The sequence below is a fragment of the Carcharodon carcharias genome, chromosome 21 (assembly GCF_017639515.1).
Source record: "Carcharodon carcharias isolate sCarCar2 chromosome 21, sCarCar2.pri, whole genome shotgun sequence".
Lineage (NCBI taxonomy): Eukaryota > Metazoa > Chordata > Chondrichthyes > Lamniformes > Lamnidae > Carcharodon > Carcharodon carcharias.
Window position 1 is genome coordinate 40,191,425 of NC_054487.1, and position 20,571 is coordinate 40,211,995.

Consider the following 20,571-nt stretch of genomic DNA (forward strand, 5'->3'; position numbering starts at 1 on the left):
GAACTTGCCGCACCCCTAGCCAAGCTGTTCTAGTACAGCTACAACACTGGCATCCACCCAGCTATCTGAAAGATTGCCCAGATATGTCCTGTACACAAAAAGGAGGGCAAGCCAAACCCAGCCACATACCATACCAATCTACTCTCGATCATCAGTAAAGTAATGGAAGGGGTAATCAACATTGCTATCAAGCGGCACTTGCTTAGCAATAACTAGCTCACGGACGCAGTTTGAATTCCGCCAGGGCCACTCAGCTCCTGACCTAATTACAGCCTTGGTTCAAACATGGACAAAAGAGCTGAACTCCCAAGGTGAATTGAGAGTGACTGCCCTTGACCTCAAAGCCGCATTTGACTGAGTGTGGCATCAAGGAGCCCTAGCAAAACTGGAGTCAATGGGAATCAGGGGGAAAACTCTCCACTGATTAGAGCCATACCTAGCACAAAGGAAGGTGGCTGTGGTTGTTGGAGGTCAATCATCTCAGCTCCAGGACATCACTGCAGGAGTTCCTCAGGATAGTGTCCCCAGCCCAACCACCTTCAGCTGCTTCATCAATGACCTTCGTTTCATCATAAGGTCAGAAGTGAGGATGTTCGCTGATGATTGCACAATGTTCAGCATCATTTGCGACTCCTCAGGTATGAAGCAGTCCATGTCCAAATGCAGTAAGACCTGGACAAGTAGCAAGTAACATTCATGGCACACAAGTGTCAGGCAATGACCATCTCCAACAAGAGAGAATCTAACAATCGCCCCTTTGCGCTGAATGGCATTACCATCACTGATACCTGAATATCAACATCCCAGTGATTACCATTGACCAGAAACTGAACTGGACTAGCCACATAAATACTGTGGCTACAAGAGCAGGTCAGAGGCTGGGAATCCTATGACACTTAACTAACCTCCTGACTCCCCAAAGCCTGTCCACCATCTACAAGGCACAAGTCAGGAGTGTGACGGAATACACCGCACTTGCCTGGACGAGTGCAGCTCCAACAACACTCAAGAAGCTTGACACCATCCAAGTCAAAGCAGCCTGCTTGATTGGCACCACATCCATAAACATTCACTCCCTTCACTACCAATGCACAGTAGCAGTAGTGTGTACAGCCTACAAGATGCACTGCAGGGATTCACCAAGGCTCCTCAGATAGCACCTTTCAAACCCACGACCACTACCATCTAGAAGGATAAGGGCAGCAGATAGATGGGAACACCGCCACTTGGAAGTTCCCCTCAAAGTCACTCACCGTCCTGACTTGGAAACATATCGCCGTCCTTCACTGTCGCTGGGTCAAAATCCTGGAACTACCTTCCTAACAGCACTGTGGGTATACCTACACTACATGGACTGCAGTGGTTCAAGAAGGTCACCACCACCTTCTCAAGGACGACTAGTGATAGGCAATAAACGCTGGCCCAGCCAGTGAACCCCACATCCTGTGAAGAATAATTTTAACAACTTTTCTGACTTGTGTCTTGGAGATGGCAGACAGGCTTTGGGGAGTCAGTAAGTGAATAATTCGCCGCAGGATTCCTGAATACTGTAGCCACAGTATTTATATGGCTGGTCCAATTAAGTTCCTAGTCAATGGTAACCTTTGGGATGTTGTTGGTGGGGGATTCAGTGATGGTCATGGTATTGAATGTAAACATGTGATTCTCTCCTGTTGGAGATGTGCATTGCCTAGCACTTGTGTGCCATGAATGTTACTTGCCACTTGTCAGTCCAAGCCTGAATGTCTTGCTGCATATGGACACAGGCTGCTTTAGTATCTGAGGAGTCACAAATGGTACTAACCATTGTTCAATCATCAACAAACATTCTCATTTCGGACCTTATGATGGAGAGAAGGTCATTGATGAAGCAACCAAAGATGGTCGGTCCATGGTCAAGGACAAGAAGATGTGACTGCAAGTGAAGCAAGTTTGGGGACCTAGAAGGTAGCAAGGGAGGAGCCACAGCCCTTGCACATGCACAAAAGGTTTGACATCCTTGCAGTATGTGTGGGTAAGAACAAGGACTGCAGGCAGGATGAGCAAACTGACCACAGCACCATGGCATAAGAGAGATGCTGCAGTAATTGTGGGCAATTTTAATTTTCATAGCTTTTGGACAAATCAAATTGCCAAAGGTAGCTGGGGGATGAGTTAATGGAGTGTATCCGGGACAGTCTCTTAGGTCAATACATTCTGGATCCAAGCAGGGAGCAGGTTATTTTAGTCCTAGTAATGGATCATGAGGAAGGATTAATTGATGACCTCATAGTAAAGGATCCTTCAGGAAAGAAAGATCCTAACATGACAGATTTTCACATTCACAGGGGGGGAGGATGGGTCTGAAACTAGTGTTTTAAACTTGAATAAAGGCAATTGCAAAGGGATGGAGGGAGATGGCTACATTGGACTTGGAAAATAGGTTAAAAGTTAAGATAGTACAGCAGGCGTTTAAGGTAATATTTCATAACTCTCAATACAGTTATATTCCATTGATAAAGTAAGACTCCTTGAGAAGGGTGCATCATCCATGGCTACGGAGTTAAGGATGCTATCCAATTGGAAGAAAAGGCGTAAAAAGCTATGAAGATTATTGGTAGGCCAGAAGTTTGGGAAAATTTTAGAAACCAGAAAAGGATGACTAGAACAACAATAAAGAAGAAATTATTAGAACATGAGAGAAAACTAGCAAGAAATATAAAAACACACAGTAAAAGCTTCTACAAGTATATAAAAAGGAAAAGAGTAGCTGAAGAAGGCATTGGTCCCTTACAGGATGAGACTGAGGAATTAGTAATGGAAAGCAAAGAAATGGCAGAGACTTTCAACAAACATTTACTCACTGTCTGCACAGTAGAAGACACAAGAAGCATCCTAAGAATAGTAGAAAATCAAGAGGCAAATGGGAGGAAGGAGCTTAAAAAAATAACCAGCAGTTTTCCTAGAACTTCTTTTCTAATGGGACTAAAGACTAAAGGGATGAGAAACTTCAGTTACAAAGATAGATTGGAGAAGTTAAGACTGTTCTCCTTGGAGAAGAGAAGGCTAAGAGGAGATTTGCTGGAGATGTTCAAAATCATGATGGGGTTGGACAGAGTAGGTAGGGAGAAACTGTTCCCGCTTGTAAAAGGATAGAGAACGAGAAGGCACAAATTTAAAGTGATTTGCAAAAGGAGCACAAATGCGATATGGGAAAAACTTTTCCACACAGCAAGTGGTTCAGGTCTGGAATACACTGCCTGGGAGTGTGGCGCAGGCAGGTTCAATTGAGGCACTCAAGAGGGCAATGGATGATTACAATATGCAGGGTTAGGGGGAAAAGGCAGGGGAAATCACAGTAACTCAGAATGCTCATGCGAAGAGCCGGTGCAGACACGATGAGCCGAATGGCCTCCTTCTGCACTGCAACAATTCTGAGATTCTAAGATAAATGGTTCCATCTTCACCTTGGCAAAGATTAACCAGTGAAGTGCCACAGGGATCAGTGCTGGTGTTTCAAATATTTACAATTTATATGAATAACTTGGATAAAGGGACTGACTGTACTGTAGCCAAATTTACTGATGATACAAAAATAGGTAGGAAAGCAAGCTATGAGGATACAAAGGCTCTGCAAAATGGTATAGATAGGTTAAGTGAGTGGTCAGAAATTTGGCAGATGCGCGAAAATGTGAGTTGCCTACTTTGCTAGGAAGAATAGAAAAGCAGAATATTATTTAAAATGGAGAGAGAATGCAGAATGCTGCAGTTCAGAGTGATCTTATACATGAATCACAAAAATATCAGCTTACAAGTAATTAGGAAGGCAAATGAATGTTAACTTTATTGTAAGGGGGATGGTGTATAAAAGTAGAGAAGTCTAGCTACAACTGTGCAGGTCATTGGTGAGACTGCAACTGGAGTACTGTGTATCGTTTTGGTCTCCTTACTTATGCAGGGGTATACTTGCATTGGAAGCAGTTCAGAGAAGGTTAGCTAGGCTGATTGCTGGGCTAAAGGGCTGTCCTATGAGGAAAGGATGAGCAGGTTGGGCCATAAGATTGGAGTTTAGAAGAATGAGAGGTAATCTTACTGAAGTATAAGAGGCTGAGGGAGCTTAACAGGGTAGATGCAGAGAGCACATTTCCCCTCATGGAGGAATCAAGAACTAGGAGGTACATTTTAAATAGAGGTCTCCAATTTAAGTGGGAAATGAGGAGGAATATCTTCACTCAGAGGGTCATTAGTATTTGGAATTCACTTGCCCAATGAGCCGTGGAGGCTGGGCCATTGATTACATTCAGGGCTGAGTTAGACAGATTTTTGATCTGCAGGGGAGTCAAGGGTTATGGGGGGCAAGCAGTAACATGATGTTAAGGCCACAGTCTGTTCATCCATGATCTTATTGAATGACAGAGCAGGTTTAAGAAACCAAATAGCCTACTCCTGCACTGGGGAGATGGTGGCATAGTGGTAATGTCACTAGACTCATAATCTAGAGGCCCCGGCTAATGTTCTGGGGACTCTCTCTCTCTCTCTTCAGTTACCATGCCCCAAGTTGGTGACCATGGACCTCCATGTTAATCTTGCTCTGGAGACGAGGATCATCGTCATTGGTGATACATTCATTCAGTTTTTAAAGCTCTTGGGAAAGATCACTCTTTGTCTATCTCAATCTCTTTTACCATTTCCCATCAGCATCAGACTTTCAAAATCATGATTTCTTGTTATGTGCTGAAGAAAATCCAACTGTCTCCTCCTGATCTTGGTCAGCGGAGTTCTTTTGATCTCAAATTTTACTAGCACTTCTTCATTAGTAGTGGGACTTCACTATTTGCCTCAAAAACCACAACTCTGCAGCCTCCATTCTTCTCAGCATTGCTTATCATCTAACACCTGTTTCATGTGTTAAAATTGGTGTGAAGTAGCACTCCAGGACACTTAACTTTGTTTTCACGGCTACTTTTGAGTTGATCATAATCTGTTTCATTTTTTGAAATGCATCTTTGGCCATTCCAATCCTTCATCTTATTTCTTGGTCACAATTTCAGTCCAATGTTAACATACTTCCTAGGTAACAAAATTTGTCTATCTATGTGACATTTTCATTCTTCACTGCAATCTTAAATTCTATGATTTTCTTTTGGACACTGCTGGACATTTTATTTTCTTGCAAATGACGCTCAGCCCTTCTCACTTTCACTCACTACTCCATCCAAAATCACTTGCAGCTTCTCTTCAGAGTTGGCAATAAGAACGGTGTCCTAGTGTATCTTATATTATTCAAGTTGTAACCTCCAACTATTACTCCAGGAAGGACTTCAATCTCTCGAAGAATATTTTCACTATACAAATTGAATAAATCTGGGGAGAAAACACACCCCTGTCTGACCCCCGCTTTTAACCTTCACAAAATTGCTTAGATCGTTCTCAACTTCTACAGCTAGAGTCTGTTCCCAATAAAGGTTTCTTATCACTCTAGGGTCTTTGCCACCAAAGTCAAAAAACTCTAACATGCTCATCAGTTCTTCATGCTTCACCTTATGAAATGCCTTACCATAATCAACAAAACACATGAATACATCTTTTTCATCTCTAATGCTCTTTCTGAAAGCATGCGTACCATAAAGATAGTATTTCGCATTCCTCTATGTTCTACAAAACCACATTCGAGAGCTGACGTGTCTGTCTTTATCTTGCTCCTGGCCCTATTCATCAGTGCTCGAAGAAGGACCTTAGTAATGTGACTTACCAGACAGCATGATGGAGTTCACATTAAATTGCTCCATGGTTTTTAGGGGGTGGAATAAATATTTATTTACTTAAGTCTTCTGGGATTTCTCATTTGCCATAAACTTCATTAAAAATGAGAGACAGTTTGTCTATTCCAAAGTCTTCTAAATTTTTAATTTATTTCACCTGGGCCTTTGACTTCATTGTTTTTCATCTTATTTATTGCTGTTCTTTCTTCATCTTTTATGATTTTTGGATTATCCAGGTTTTTCTTAATTGTTGGATTTTCTTCTAGTTTGTCTTCAAATAAGCCTTGTATGTATTCAGTATATCCTGCAAGCACTTAGTTCCTTTCCATGTTAACTCCCACGTTTCCCTTTGATGCATCCACCAGATATACACCCAACTTATCCTGTGATTTCCCTAATGTCTTAATGCATTGTTCTTGAGTCTGTTTTTTATATTCTTCTATTCCTTTACATTTTTTTGTTCAACCATTTTTCCTTCTCTTCAACACTTTTGCTTATCCTTTTGTCCAATTCCTGATGTGTCCATTGAGCTATTTGCTTCACCTTCCTTCTGTGCTCCAGCAGGTCCAATATTTCATCTGTCATCCATTTTTTGTTTTTCTTTTCTCTATTTGGAGTGCTACTTTTTGATGATTCTAGCATTGATGCTTTGAACATTCCCCGTGTTGAATGGTTTCCTCGGTTTTCAAGCTGTTAGAAACATTTGGATTTCCACTTTAAATTTTTCTTTAATTGAGCTCTCTGTATTGAGTAGCTCATAATCTAGTCTTGTTAATGTCCCTGTTTTTTTTAAAACTTCCTCTGCTTTAATTTGACGGTGCAAACTACAGGTACATGGTTGCTTCCACAGTCGGCGCCAGGGTAGATTTTTGCTTGTTGAACTGCACTTTGGATGCTGCTGTTTGTTGTCACATACTCAATTTGATTTCTGGTCATATCACCTGGGCTTGCCCAGGTGTATTTCCTTCTTGGATGCTCCATGAGCCGGGTATTTAGAATGACCTGATCATTTGCTTTACACCAATCGAGCCACAATTCCCCTCATCCATTGGGATCACCCAGGATGTATAGTTCAACTATGTTGCCTTTCACGATAGAACCTACTTTTGCATTTAGATCAGCCAATACAAAAATCACCTCATGTGTTTTACATTGAAGTTTGGCCTTATCCAAATCCTCATAGAAGTGATCAATATCCTCTTCTTCGCTGTCAGATGTTGGTGCGCATTGGTAAGATTGGTAAGATTGATAGGTTGGGCTGCAATTTTAACTAGGATCACTGTCTGAGGTCATCTGGTAACCCAGCATACATTTTGAAAATCTTCACCTAGGAGGATTCCTACACCTCCCTCATGATTTTGATCTCCTGAGTAGATGGGTGTGCTGTCTGATACAAAAATTACCTGAGTCTTTTCAGCGTGTTTCACTCAAATCAAGAATGTTGACTTTCAAACAACTCATTTCATGCTTGATGCTCATCAATTTTCCAGGTTGTAACAGGGTTCTCGCATTCCATGTTCCGATGCTGATGCTCTTCTTTTGGAAGCCGACAGTAGAATGAGGCGACCTAGTGTCACCTGCAGCATGTGACTAACCGTACCGAGCCAGGCATTCCCTCCTGGGTTGGAGGGGATCCCCCTGATGTTGTGGTTTTTCTTTGGTTTGGGTTGGTCCACAGTTATGCTTGACAAGGTACTGCAGTGATTTACCATTGTCTTCTGCAGTGCTCAACTAACAACAGCTTGAACTGGCTAGCATTATGCCAGTTGAAACTGGTTTCTGCCAGCCAAGATGATACACCACCCTGCTTCCACAATGGCTTCACTATAACCCTGGCATGGGACCCTACCAGGGGCTATCAGTTGGGTCAGCTGAACCTGGGGCTCAGAAAAGGGCAGAGCCGACCACACTCTCGGGCCTCTCCAGGTTCCCCTGCTATACTGGGGGCATGGGATCAATTCCCAATATGAAATCTGGTGGAATTTAAATCCAATCAATAAAAATCTGGAATATAGGTATAACATATGAATATAATGATGATCATGAAAGAAACATTGATTGTCATAAAAACCCATCTGGTTCACTAATGTCTTTTAGGGAGGGAAATCTGCCATCCTTACCTGGTCTGGCCTATATGTAACTCCAGACCCAGAGCAACGTGGTTGGCCCTTAACTGCCTTCTGAAATGGCCCAGCAAGCCACTCAGTTCAAGGGCAATTAGGGATGGGCAACAAATGCTGGCCTTGCTAGCAACACCCATATCCCATGAAAGAAATTTTAAAAACTCTTATGCTCTTTTGAAGAACTTCTGCAACTTGGCCCGTGCCTGAGATAATTGGTCTCCAACAACCACAGCCATCTTTCTTTGTGCTAGGTATGACTCCAACCAGTTTTCCCCTGGTTCCCACTGACTTCACTTCTGCTAGGGCTCCTTAATGCTACACTCATCAAATGCTGCTTGATGTTAAGGGCAGTCACTTTTATCTTACCTCTGGAATCCAGCTCTTTTGTTCATGTTTTGGCCAATGCTGTAAAGAAGTCAGGAACTGAGTGGCCCTGACAGAACCCAAACTGAGCATTGGTGAGCAGGCTGTTACTGTGGAAGTGCCACTTGATAGCGCTGTAAATGACCCCTTCCATCACTTTGCTGATGATCAAGTGTAGACTGATGGGGCATTAAGTGGCCAGGTTGAATTTGTCCTGCTTTTTGTGGAAAGGACATACCTGGGCAGTTTTCCACATTGCCAGGTAGATGCCAGTGTTTTAGCTGTACTGGAAGAGTTTGGCTAGGGGCATGGCTATTTCGGGGACACAAGGCTACAGTACTATTGTTGGAATGTTGTCAGGGCCCATAGGCTTTGCAGTATCCAATGCCTTCAGCTGTTGATATCACAAGGAATGAATTGAATTAGCTGAAGGCTAATTCATCTGTGATGCTGGGAACCTCAGGAGGCTGCCAAAATTAATCATCCACTCGGCACTTCTGGCTGAAAATGATTGCAAACGCTTAAGCCTTCTCTTTTACCCTGATGTTCTGGGCTCTCCCATCATGAGATAGGGATACTTGTGGGACCTTCTGCTCCAGTTAATTATTTGTTGACTGGAATTGGCAGAGCTTTGAACTGATCCACTGGTTGCAGGTTCGCTTAGCTCCAGTGCATGTTGCTTCCACTGTTTGGTATGCAAGTAGTCCTGTGTTTTAGCTTCAATAGATTGGCACATCATTTTTAGGTATGCCTGGTACTGCTCCTAGCATTCCCACTTGTACTCTTCATTGAACCAAGGTTGACCCCTGATTTGATGGTAATATGCTGGGTCATGAGGTTACTGTTACGATGCAGCAGATGGTGTGTGCCAAATCCATAAGGGAAATTTGATTGCACTATCACAATGGTTTTGCAATTCGTATTTATTTTGAGATGCGTGCATTGAACTCAGATGTAATAAGTCCACCAAGACTTTGAGTCTTTTTTAAAACTAAAGTAAATATTAACAATACAGAAGGCTTCAAGCACATACATAGAACTACAAATTACTACTATGATAACTCCTAAAATCCCTAATTAACCTGACTCCCAGTTATACTCCCTTTAAGGCAATGTCCAAAAACAGATTTTAGATTTTAAACAGGTCCAGCAAATTAACACAATACCCTGGACAGTGGAATTCCAGATGGCTTTCTCCTCCAGTTTCTGTAGACAGCAGGCTTATGCACAAATACTGGAGGCTTCATTAAGGCTATTTCACACACTTCTGTTAGATCTCATAATGCCTTCCTCTGATACATAGCCTCATTCTCCTTTATATATATGTTTCTCTTCTTCTTATATAAATTCAACTGTTTCATATGTCTTTAAAATTGTATCTTCCTCACAATATAAAAGCTTTCATGTTCCTACTACTCGTCAGTAACCCTTGGGAAAAATAAACACATTTCTTAGCCTTGCTTGTCTGGCTATTTGTAAACAAACTAAAATCCCTTTCATCTATCTAAAACTTCACACCTTACATGCTAAGTCAGCATCGTTTATTTATTAGCACACTGAGCACCTAGCTTCTTTTGAAGAGTTAAAGTCTATAATCTACCTCACTTCAAATGTTATTGAATCACACACAGACAGACCTAACTATACTTACCCCCATAAACCTACTTTACAATGAACCAGAAAAATATTATAAAAATTATTATACTTTCATGACAATTACAGAACGTGGTTGAATACAATTCTGCTGCTGCAGATGGCCCACACTGCCTCATGGATGCCCAGTTTTGAGCAGCTAAATCTGTTCTGAATCTATCCCATTTAGACATGCCACACAACATGATGGATGGTATTCCTCAGTGTGATGAAAGGAGTTCATCTCCACAAGGGCTGTGCGATGGTCACTCCTACCAATACTGTCATGGACAGTTGCTTTTGCGAAGGTAGACTGGCAAGGGTGAGGCCAACTAGGCTTTTCCCTCTTGTTGGTTCCCTCGCTGCCTGCTGCAGGCCCAGTCTGCCAAATGTGTCCTTCAGGACTCAACCAGCTCGGTCAGTAGTGGTGCTACCGAGGCACTCTTGATGACTATAATAGCAGAGTATGGGAGTGCAGTGGCACTTACAAAAACCCCAGTAAAAAAAAATTGCAGGAATCTAGTTAAAGTCATAGTTATAGATTTTCTTTCCTCTGAAGGCTCGAGTGCAAACTCGATTGATTTAGAAATCATTACAAGTGTCACTAGAATTTTTCAAATTCCATTGTGATGTGAAGCACCCCAGTTATCTGTGTTCTTTCCACAATCAGCTCATTTATTACCTGTGGCAGCAATTTAAATAGTAATTGAGAATTGAAACTCACCCAATAATTTGGCATCACTGTCTTTTTTTCCGCCAGCCCTGAAAGTATTACTGTACAGGTGGGGTTCAGCTTCGCTATGGCCAATCACCCACTGAAACCTCAGGCATAGTCATTCCTCATGTCTGGACCAAGAGTCTGGACCAAGACAGCATGTGTCCCCAGGTTACTGAGCAGCAGAGATCATTCGATCCTGTCCTCAATAAATATGTACACAGGCGGATAGAGGATGCCAGCAGGAACCTGGGGACAGTTTTCTGTTCCCTAACCCAGAGGTACAGAGGCCAGTTGTAACACTCCTCGAGACAGCTGGTTGAGATCAGCAGACTCCATGTTTATCGGAGGTCAGGCCTGACTCTTTCCTGATCTGTCTGGAATAATAAAATAATTTGCATTAATATAGAGCACCTTTCTATACCTCAGTACATCCCAAAGCATTTTGTAGCCAATGAAGCCACTGGTCCTACAATACAACAGTAACTTACACTTTGAAAATACCGCATTAGCTGTAATGCACTTAGGGATGTTGTACTATGTACCATAAATGCAAATTCTTTCCTTCTTTATGATTTATTCTTACACAGTTGAATCATCAGACAAACCCTGAAATTCAACTTGCCACAACGCAAACTTTCATTCCTCCTTTTTATAACCTAGAAATAATTCACTACTAAAGAAGTGATATGTATTTTAAATATAAGTTACTTACTCCCTTCACCAGTTTCCATCCCCACCCCCTTTCCTCACCACCCCCCAACAATGTGTCGCACATCACTGCTTTATCCTGCAGTCTGGCCTTAGTCCGTGAATTCTGAGTTGTACAGTACATTCATCGGGAGGCAGACAGTTTGAATCAGCTGAAGTAAATGGGCTGCGATAACATCAGGCAGAGGGAGACATTGCACAACATACCTGCGAACTAGCACTATCTTCTGCATAACTGTCACAAATAAATCCAATAAGCAATTCAGGAAAAACTCTCTGATCAGAAGTGTGGTGAAAGCGTAGAACCCACTATTGCATGAAATAATTGAGGTGCATAGTATGGACGCATTTAAAGGGAAGCTAGGTAAGTACACAAGGGAGAAAGAGATAGAAGGATATGATGATAGGATGAGTTGAAGTATTATGAGAGGTGGCTCGTGCAGCACAAACACTAACACAGATCAGCTGGGCTGTACAGCCTGTTTCTATGCGATACATTCCATGTGATGCCGTTTACAAACCGATTTGGATTCATCTTTTTTGTAGCTATTTAGTTGTGAACTTGGTGAAAAGGAAATTATAAGAGTTCCAAAGCTGAGTGGGACATATTCTTATTGAAGAACACCATACATACTGGGTTCAGCTATAAGCCATATCATTGCAGAAGTGCCAAGTAGAGACTACACATTTTCCTCAGAAGCAAAGGGCACAGAAATAGGAAGTCTCCCTCGGCTGCTTCTGTGCTGCTTCTTGTGGCCTAATTATGATACAGTTAAATGGCCAGAAGAGACTATTGGCTCAAGCTCAGCTGCAGCGAGACAGATGCGAGGAAACAACAGAGGACAAGAGGAGATGAAAGTACTTTAAATTCAAAACCATTTAAACAGCCGCAAAATATGTTCAAAAGATAAGCCACAGCTGACCTGTTCCATAGCTAATAATAACCAGTTGGTTTTGCCCCCTGTGGTTGCAGGAAGATATATCCCACACAGCTGTACAGTTACTGTCAAATATTTTACCTGTTGCAACAGCCAGGTGTAAATACACCAACATCAGCAAGTTGGACTATAACAAAGACAAAAATCACTTGTTATTCAACTTAGTGCAGTTTCCATTTGACTCTAAATGGATTTGAGAATCACAATACTTACAGGAGTTACTAAGCAGTATTCTGGTGATACTTCTTTACTCCTTCAAAATCTGTAATGAGTAAGGAATGCAACTTTAAACTCCGATAACCAGGGAGCCCTTGATTCCACAGCCCAACCAACAGAATAAGACATCAGGCAGTGTGCAATTAAAGGGAAGCAGCAGCAAATGATGGCGGCATAATTCAACAGCTGATTAGTATGGAAAAGTTGGGTCACTGGTGTATTTCGGCAACAATTGCTTAAAGTGAAACCTCAGATCACTTGACATACAGTATGAATTCAAGCAGAACAGGATTGAGAGGCTGAATGGCCTACTCCTGTTCCTACTCTCCTACGTCCAACAAACAGACATACCTTGATTTCGGTCATATACTTCTAAGGAGTCAGGCAGCTTAAGCTACCTGGCATAATATCTCATAAAATAATCATACTTTTTTTTTTAAAAAGTGCATAACTAGCTATTATGCAAAGGCAGGCACTTTTCACCAGCAAAATCACACAAACAACAATAAAAACAATTAGTTCTTTTTTGTGGGACATTGGTTTGGTAGGTATGCTAATCCAGAACTGAAAATTCCTTCTTATTGTGTCAAAGGTAGCATGGGAGATTTAACATGCACCTGAAAAGACAGAAGAGATCTCATTTAACATCCCACATGAAAGGCGATACCTCCAACAGTGCAGCATTCTTTCAGAACTGCAGTGAAGTGTCAGCCTAGGTTATTATGTGGAGGCTTGAACTCCCGACCTCCCGACGCTTAGTCAGCAATGCTATCAATCAAGTTGACACTCTCACTTCCTCCAAATAAAAGGTATGGCTATGGGTACCCGCATGGACCTCAGTTATGCCTGTCTCTTTATGGGTATGTGGAACATTCCTTGTTCCAGTCCTACTCCAGCCCCCTTCCACAACTCTTTCTCCGCTACATCGATGATTACTTCGGTGCTGCTTCATGCTCTCGTCTGGACTTGGAAAAATTTATTAATCTTGCTTCCAATCTCCACCCCTCCATCATTTTCACGTGGTCCATCTCTGACACTTCCCTTCCCTTCCTTGACCTCGCTGTCTCAATTTCTGGTGATAGACTGTCCATCGATATCCATTACAAGCCTACTGACTCTCACAGCTACCTCGACTACAGCTCCTCACACCCCGCTTCCTGTAAGGACTCCATCCCATTCTCTCAGTTCCTTCGCCTCCGTCACATCTGTTCTGATGATGCTACCTTCAAAAACAGTTCCTCTGACATGTCTTCCTTCTTCTTTATCCGAGGTTTTCCACCCATGGTGGTTGACAGGGCCCTCAACCATGTCCGGCCCATCTCCCACGCATCCACCCTCACACCTTCTCCTCCCTCCCAGAAACATGATAGGGTCCCTCTTGTCCTCACTTATCACCCCACCAGCCTCCGCATTCAAAGGATCATCCTCTGCCATTTCCGCCAACTCCAGTATGATGCCACCACCAAACACACTTTCCCTTTACCCCCCGGCAGCATTCCGCAGGGATTGTTCCCTCTGGGTCCACTCCTCCATCACCCCCTACACCTCAACCCCCTCCCAAGGCACCTTCACATTCAATCGCAGAAGGTGCAACACATGCCCCTTTACTTCCCCTCTCCTCACCGTCCAAGGGCCCAAACACTTCTTTCAAGTAAAGCAACATTTCACTTGCATTTCCCTCAATTTAGTCTACTGCATTCATTGCTCCCAATGTGGTTTCCGCTACATTGGAGAGACCAAGCACAGACTGGGTGACTGCTTTGCAGAACACCTGCAGTCTGTCCGCAAGCATGACCCAGACCTCCCTGTCGCTTGCCATTTTAACACTCCACCCTGCTCTCATGCCCACATGTCCGTCCTTGCCTGCTGCATTGTTCCAGTGAAGCTCAACGAAAACTGGAGGAACAGCACCTCATCTTCCGACTAAGCACTTTACAGCCTTCCGGACTGAATATTGAGAGCAACAATTTTAGATCATGAACTCTCTCCTCCAGCCCCACCCCCTTTCCGATCCCCCCCTTTTTTTTCCAATAATTTATATAGATTTTTCTTTTCCCACCTATTTCCATTATTTTTAAATGTATTTCCATCCATTGTTTTATGTCTACCTTTTAGCCTATTTCGATCCCTTCCCTTCACCCCACTCCACCCCCACTAGGGTTATCTGTACCATGCGTGTCCTGCTTTCTACCCTTGATTAGCACATTCCTTAGATAATATCACCACCTTCAACACCTCTTTGTCCTTTTGTCTATGACATCTTTTGGTTATCTCCACCTATCACTGGCCCTCTATCCAGCTCTACCCTCCCCCTTAAACCAGCTTATATTTCACTCCTTCTCTATTTTTACTTAGTTCTGCTGAAGAGTCATACAGACTCGAAACGTTAACTGTGTTCCTTTCTGCAGATGCTGCCAGACCTGCTGAGTTTTTCCAGGTATTTTTATTTTTGTTTTGGATTTCCAGCATCTGCAGTTTTTTGCTTTTATCTTTGACACTCTGAGGTCAAACCAAAGAAGATTGAAGAGCAACGTGGGTTTTGGCTGAAGCTTTTGGAGAGAGGCCAGATTCACACAGATACCAGGGAGAGCATTTTCAACAAGACTACTAAAAATACATCTTTCAGCTACCAAATATTTTTGTGAGACACCATTCAAAGACATACAGGGTCTCCATTTGGTGAAAGAAAATATTTAAAAATAATTGAATAGGTTTCTCAGAATAACAAAAACTTTAATGAGTTTAGGGTCTTAAATTTTGTTCAATGCTCTCATGCCATGCATTATCACTGTTGAAGGAATCGACAGTGTGGTATGGGGGGATTCCTAATCATTTCATCAGCATGCCACCTTCTTAACTAAATAAGGAAATTCTCGTCAATTGTACAACATTTAACTTTATTCACCTAAAATTAAACTCAATTCTTCAGATTTCTTAGGACAGGGTCAGTAGCTTATATTCAGCAAGGCCATATTTAGCTCTTACCTTAAATGGTGCAAACGAACAAGTAACATTCATGCCACACAAGTGTCAGGCAATGACCATCTCCAACAAGGGAGAATCCAACCATCGCCCCTTGACATTCAATGGCATTACCATCGCTATCAACATCCTGGGGGCTGCCATTGACCTGAAACTTTACTGAATCAGCCATATAAATACTGTGGCTACAAGAATAGGTCAGAGGCTGGGAATTCTGCGGCCAGTAACTCACCTCCTGACTCCGCAAAGCCTGTCCACCATCAACAAGGTACAAATCAGGAGTGTGATGGATACTCTCCACTTGCCTGGGTGAGTGCAGCTCCAACAACACTCAAGAAGCTCGACACCATCCAGGACAAGGCAGCCCACTTGATTGGCACGCCATCCACCACCTTCAACATCCACTCCCTCTACCACAGATGCATAGTGGCAGCAGTGCGTACCTTCTACAAGATGCATTGCAGCAACTCACCAAGGCAAGGGAATCAAAAGTTATTGGGGGTAGACGGGAATGTGGAATTAAAAACACAACCAGATGAGCCATGAGCTTATTGAATGGTAGAGCAGCTCAAGGGGCTGAATGGCCTCATTCTGGTTCTATTTCGTATGCTCCTTCGACAGCACCTTCCAAACCCACAACTCCTACCTTCTAGAAGGACAAGCACAGCAGATGCATGGGAACACCACCACCTGCAAGTTCTCCAAGCCACTCACTGCCCTGACTTGGAACTATATTGTCGTCCCTTCACTGTTGCTGGGTCAAAATCCTTGAACTCTCACCCTAACAGCACTGCAGGTGCATCTACATCACATGGACTGCAGCAGTTCAAGAAGGCAGCTCACCACTAATTTCTCAAGGGCAATTAGGGATGGGGGATAAAAATGCTAGCCTAACCAGTGACAAGCACATCCCGTGAAAGAATTTCTTTTAAAGAATCATTCTGCTAAACATACAGGGCACCTACAGCCAATGTTGAATGGGTCATTCTATTCATACTTGCTATTAAAAACAAATGTAAATTCACCCTCCTGATCTGGGGCTGTAGGTGGCAGAGTGGCGGTGGTCCCAACACCTCTCATAATCACAGTTCTGATAACAACTCCACAAAATGCATATCTACAGTTTGCAACAATCATGGTAAGAAGGGCTCTTAAATGGATCTAAGTCAAATGTTGAAGTATGAAACAGGACACAGATCTTTTCCTTGTTAGTAGGTTGATTTACAGGATGCAGCATTTACAGATCTCAGCCTCCTAACAACAAACCCAGTGTTCCAGAACTATATGTGTTCTCAGTCCTTAATCAAACAATGTCCTTCACATAAACAACACCATTAACAGATTCCACTTTCTTTCTTTAAACAAAATCTTTATATACTTAATTGCAAAGCAATTGAAGAGAAAGAAATATTGTTTTTCCATATTTCTTATAGCTCATCATAACACAAGATATCACTCTTCCTAGGACCTCCAACAATTTCTTAGAGCAAGCCACTTTGTAAAACAGTCTGATATTTGGTGGCTTGTGTCGGCTCTCTTTATTCTCCAACATTTTCCTTTATTCTAGCAAGGTCGATCCTCAACCTTTTCTCAGTGATGCTCTTTGACCAATGTACTTTATTACAAACAGAAGATTAACCACATAGCATTCAAATGGGAAAACTTTTCTCAGAGTGCCCCTTGTCTTGGATTTCCTTCAGAATGTGAGATATGTGCAAACCCTTATCTATCGCTTCCACTAGCCCCCAGTTTTTCTGCAGCCGTGTCTTCCTTGGCCAAGGGGAATTTTCCTTTTTCACCCACCAATAATATAATAAACCCTGCTGTACTCAAATACTCATCTGGACGATTGACATAGGAAGCACCACTAAAAAGGACTAACTTCATGTCTTTCAGGTCACCCGAGGCTGGAAATTGCAGTGTGCATTTCTCCAAATTTAATTTCTTTCATGTTTTATTTACCCTCAGAACCTCCTCAATTGTAGTGTATTTCACCATAGTACTAAGTTCCAATATGTCATAACTGGCATCAGGTCTCATCTGAGTGCATAGCCAGTTTAACTGCTCAATCAAACTTCTTAACTGATCTGTTTTTCCTTCGGATGCAAGGTCATCTTACTGTGAGAACCTGGCCCAATTTAATCAGGGTACAATTAACAATAAGTATTATTGTTGATTCAAGGTTACTCCTGACCAACTGTGACTAATATCCAACTCTAAAGGCCCCCAAAGCCTGACTTCCCAACCTTAAATTTCTCTTTTATCTTACCTAAAATAAATTGCTCAAATTCCACAGAATCTTCCAATAGACAATCATCAGTGTGCATCATAAATATGCCTGTGAGTTTCTCTTTGTGATACCAATAGAACATTGCTGGGTCTGCTTTCAGCTGAAAACCTACTTTCAGCATGACATAAATACCATAACATAAAAGCAAAGTGCTGCGGATGCTGGAAATCTAAAACAAAAACAAAAAATGTTGGAAAAACTCAGGTCTGACAGCATCTGTGGAAAGAAATACAGAGTTAACATTGCGAGCCCATATGAAATACCATACCCTTGGCACATCATTTAATCCATAAATGCACTTGTTTAATTTCTACAGTTTCCCTTCTACACCACCCATTTCTTTAGGTGGTTTCAAAACCACTTCCTTGAAATGTTTCATCCTGCAAAAATGTGGCTTTTATACCAATTGACCTACATTCCCACAAATATGTGGCTAAGAGAGCTAAGAAAATATTCAGGATTGCTTTTCCTGCAGTGGGTAGTCCAATCTAGTCCATCTTGCAGTGGGTAGCCCATCTTGATCACCAAATCTCTCTTTGAAACCCCGAGTCATTAATCTCAATTTAGCCTTATATGTTCCATCAGGAAATACTTCTGCCATACATATCCACCTGTATGATAAGATTGGCTGCCCCTTATCTGGTACTTCAGAGCAGCCACCAAATACTTTCCAATTGCCCAACTCTTTTTATTTTGCCTCTCTTATCAATTTATCTTCTAATTTGTTTGTAGCCACCAAAACTTCCTGATCATAAGGGCTCCTACTCCTAGTGGTGTTCCTTGATCGTTCTCATTCTAGTCAAACTATGGTCTCTACTTGTCCTCCTATCTCTTTCTGGATGACTGCTAAACGACCTCTCCCTCCCAGATCAAAGGTTCTGTTGCCAGTACATGACCATTTCCTAGTGCCAGTCACTTCTAGGTCTGCTATGTAAACTCGCACTGCGTTTTCTTGCTTTCCACTGTTTCACTTCGCTTTGCCGGTTCATTGATTTTATCTTTTGTCCATCATCTTGAACATTTAGCCAGTGTTTGAATTTGCCACTGGCTTTCCCTGCTCTCCCTGCAAGATCGCATCGCTCCATTCACTGGGCCCTTCTGGTATTTATGTTACACTCGTAACAAAGGCATTCGCCATTCGAAAAACAGCCCTGTTCTGTGCATCCATATCACTTTGTCCATCATCATCCAGCCCCTTACCTACTGTATTCTATTCCCCATAACTGTTAAAGGCATGGGTGTGTGATCTTAACATTCTGATTAGAAATGCTAGGTTTTGTTAAAGAGATGCAATGTCCTGATTGGGTAAACTGCAATTGCTTTATCATGTTTCATGTCCAATTTCATTTCAGCCTTTTTCATGGATGGCTTACAGATACTATATCAGTACTGATGAATTGGCTTACCCCAGCTATTTTACATGGAATCACCACTCTTTGCACTGACTTTAATGTGTCATCATCCCCAAACCTGAAGTAGACTTTCACATTCCGTGACTTTACTTCAATCCTTATACTGAATTAATCCAAATAACATTTCAACCAATCCTTTACACAAACTGAGGATGTGCAACCACTGTCCAACACGGCACAATTAAATGAATCCATGACTAGTGCACTTGTGACCAGACTGAAGCTTCTTGTGACCAGTACATTACCTTCAGATTGATTGATATCATCATCTTCCCCTTCCGAACCTTCCGTGACCTGCATCACCCCGAAAACCCTCTTGTTCTCTTTTGGACAATTTACTGCATAATACTATTTCAAATCACATCTGAAACACCTGTTAATAATTCCCAGCGCATTCCTAGGCTTCATTCTTCTGTTATTACTCCATTCCAATCATCAAGATCAGCCTCATTTCTTTTGTCTGTGATTCCTCTGTTGTATTGAAGCCTGCACCCCATACCTGAACAATCTCAAAATGCTGCAAGCGTTGAATCCTCCATCTTTTGACACACCACTGAATGTTCCATTTGTGCCAAGACCACCACTGGAAATGGCTGCTTTCCCAGAGATACTTTTTGAAGCCTCAGACATCTCAAAAAGCAGGTCCCTTTCTGGGAATTTAACTCCAGTTAAGACCAGGATCCTATCCATGTGCAACACTTTAGCACAATCCAACAATCTGAAAGCAAGCACTGAACCATGAATTTCCAAATAGAATTTCTGCAATCTTGTAAACAGCCTGTTACATTGCATTGTATATTCTTCTATTGATTAACCATTTGTATTACTACATTTATCAAAGTCTGACCATGCCTCATCTGTATTTAATAGATCATCTTTCTTATAAATTTTATCTATAAAGCTTAATAGAACATGCAAACCTTCCTCAATGTCCAACTGATGAGCCTCTAGCTCTGAATATACTTTACACTTGATTCTGCTTTTGTTAGAAAGCAACAGTGCCAAGGCCAGATCTTATTTTCTCTTCAGTAAGGATGTAACCCATGCCCATATATCTACTTCATTTTCCAATTGGTCATACGGTTCAGATTCAGAGAACATGGGTGGAAAATCATACCCTGACATTTTACACTTGGTTTCAGCCATTCTTCTCAAAAGTAACTCCAATTTCAATCTTCTTTCCAAAAAAGGTTTCTTCTCAGTTTCCAATCTGCACCTGTAGGCAACCATTCTCTATGTTAAATGGATTCAAGCCAGGAGTGCAAAACAGGACACAGGTCTTTACCTTACTAGTAGGTTTATTCACAGGATGCAGCACTATGGACCTCTGCCTCTTAACAGTGTTCCAGCTGGCTCTCTTTATATGTGTTCTCAGTCCTTAATCAAATAATGCCCATCACCTGTGTATCTTTAACAACATTACCAACTGACCATTAACACTGTTAAAA

At 42.0% G+C, this 20,571-nt stretch overlaps 1 protein-coding gene across 10 annotated transcripts in view; it reads right to left on the reverse strand.

Moving 5' to 3' along the window:
- The window catches only part of pot1 (protection of telomeres 1 homolog), a 350,815-nt gene that overhangs the window by 303,331 nt on the left and 26,913 nt on the right, over window positions 1-20,571 (reverse strand). For 3 of the 10 annotated variants that reach the window (XM_041216487.1, XM_041216486.1, XM_041216489.1), the window contains one exon: window positions 12,437-12,485. The exons of 6 other annotated variants lie outside the window; for them this stretch is intronic. The gene's annotated coding sequence lies outside the window, so the exon portion shown is untranslated. Of the gene's footprint in view, window positions 1-12,304; window positions 12,351-12,436; window positions 12,486-20,571 lie in introns of all 10 variants that reach the window. One more of the 10 variants, XM_041216490.1, reaches the window with a different exon arrangement.